General features: G+C 34.2%; 1 protein-coding gene across 1 annotated transcript in view; it reads left to right on the top strand.

Annotated features, from left to right (window-relative positions):
- The window catches only part of URB1 (URB1 ribosome biogenesis homolog), an 85,910-nt gene that overhangs the window by 48,910 nt on the left and 34,456 nt on the right, over positions 1-2,544 (top strand). The window lies entirely within an intron of this gene.

Here is a 2,544-nt window from a genome sequence, read left to right as displayed (position 1 = left end):
CCATGTCTAGGAGGCAAAATGGTAAGTGGGGGACGACCCCTGAATCCCAAACCATCTTTTATCAGGAATGCAGGTTGTATTTTGTCAACTCCTTTTCTTGCGTCTAGTGATATGATCATACATGGTTTTGTATTTTCAGTCTGTTAATGTGGTGAATTATGTAGAGTTTTCATGTTAGGCCAGCCTTGCGTTCTTGGTATACACGCTTTGGGCATGATATAGTATCCTTTTCATATATTGTTGGATTTGATTTGCTCATATTTTGTTAAGAATTTTTGCATCAGTGTTCATGAGGGATATTAGCTTGTAACTTCATTTTCGTGTAATGTCTTTGTATGGTTGTCGGAGCAGAGTAATCCTGGCCTCATAAAATGAGCTGGGTCAAGTTTGTGTAGAATTGGTGTTATTTCTTCTTTAACCTTTTTTTTTTAGAAGTCACCGGTGAATCTGGAGTGTTCTTTGGGAAAGGTTTTTAACTACGTATTCCACTTGTTTAATATACATAGGACTATTCAAATTATCCATTTCTTTTAGAGCGAGCTTTTGTAGTTTGTGACTTAAAGGTCCATTTTATCTAAGCTGATGAATTTATTGCAATGAAATTGTTCATAATATTCTCTTATTTTTCATGCGTGTAAAATCTTTAATGATGTCGCATTTCTCATTCTTGATATTAGTAATTTGCATTTTCTCTTTTTTTCCCTAATCAGTTTGACTAGAAGTTTATTAATTTTATAAATCTTCAGCCGTGAGTTGGAATCGACTACTTGGCAACAAGTTTTATGAGTTATTTAGAAGTATCTTATTTAGTTTTCAGTTATGTGGGAGATTTTCCGTATACTTTTCTGTTATTGATTTCTAAGTTAATTTCATTGTAATTAGAGAATATATTTTGCATGACCTGAATTCTTTTACATTTTTGAGACTAGTTTATGCTCCAGAATGTGGTATGTCTTGGCACAAAAATGTCTTATATTCTTGTGCACTTGAAGTCAGTGTGTTTTCTGCTGTTTCGGGTGGACTGTTCTAAAAATGTCCATTAGTTCAAGCTACTTAATAGTGTTATTCAAGTATTCTGTAGGCTTAATGATGGTTTGTTTATTCTGTCAGTTATTGAGAGAAGGGTACTGGAACCTCTGACTATAATAGCGAATTTATCTTTCTCCTTGCAGTTCTATCAGTTTTTGCTTCATGCAGTTTGAAGCTCTGTTTTTAGTTGTATGAGTGGTTAGGATTTTATATCCTTTTGATGAATTTATATATTATCATGAATGACTGTCTTTATCTCTAGCAAGATTCTTTGTTCTGAGATCTATTTTGTCTCATATTAATAAAGCCCATCCAGCTTTCTTTTAATTAGCATTTAGCTTATCTTTTTCCATGCTGTATTTTTAACTCATTCATGTATTTATATTCTAAGTGCATTTTTTTTTTGTAGGCAACATATAGTGACATCATGCATTTTTATCCGATTAGATAATCATTGTTTTCTAATGGGAATGTTTAGACCATTTACGTTTAATGTGGTTTTATTGATATGATTGGCGTTTTATCTGTCATTTTGGTATTTTCTTTTTGTCTCTTCTGCCCTTTGTTCTGAGTTGATGGCAGCTGACAACAGCAACATCTGAGGATATTTTCATCGTCCCGGAAAGTTCCCTTGTTCTGCTTTCCAGTCAGTTCCCTTTCCGCCAAAGCAACCACGCTTCTGATTTCTATTACCGTTATATTAGTTTTTCCTGTTTTAGACCTTCAGTTTAGTTTTCATTTATTATTATGCTTGGAATCATACAGTCTGATCATACAGTGTGTACACTTGGGTGTGTCTGGCTTCTTTCATTTAACATGATGCTTTTCAGATTCATTCATGTTGTGGGAACGAGTGATTTGTTTTGTTCCTGAGTAGTATTCCATTGTACGACGTCTGCCTGTTTCCCCCGTAAATGAATATCTGAAATTATTGTTTTTTTTTGTGATAATAAAGCTAATATATATTCATATTGTGAATATAATGCAAAAAAGTATAAAGAAGAAAATAAAAAGTCCCACTACCTAGAGGCCATCCCCTTACAAGTTTGGTGAATATCTTTCTAGGATCTTGCTGTATATGAATGGTATGTGTATCATAAAATTATGTATAATTTTATGTATAAATGGGACCATACTGTGCGTGCTGTTTATAGCCTTTTTGGTTACTCTTTTTTTTTTTTTAAAACACATAAGCATATTTAGAGATTTTTCTGTGTCAGTGACTGTGGACCTACATTGGCCTTGTCTGTGGTTCATGGTCTTCCCCTGGGTAGATGTACCATAATGTATTTAAGCAGTCACGTATTGCTGGACCTGCACGTGACTTACTCCCATGTTTTTGCTATTATAAAAAATTATGTGATGAACATCTTTTCATGGTTGATCTCTGCACTTTTGATCAGTTCTTGGCTTGGGGTGAATTCCTGAAAGAGAAACTGCTTGGGCAAAGAAAATATGTATTTAAAAGTGGGATGAGTTTCAGGTGAGACTTGGATGAGGGTCCAGCTGCCCCTC

This window comes from Trichechus manatus, unplaced genomic scaffold, assembly GCF_000243295.1.
Source record: "Trichechus manatus latirostris isolate Lorelei unplaced genomic scaffold, TriManLat1.0 scaffold00177, whole genome shotgun sequence".
Classification (NCBI taxonomy): domain Eukaryota; kingdom Metazoa; phylum Chordata; class Mammalia; order Sirenia; family Trichechidae; genus Trichechus; species Trichechus manatus.
This window is presented reverse-complemented; position numbering and strand designations above follow the sequence as displayed.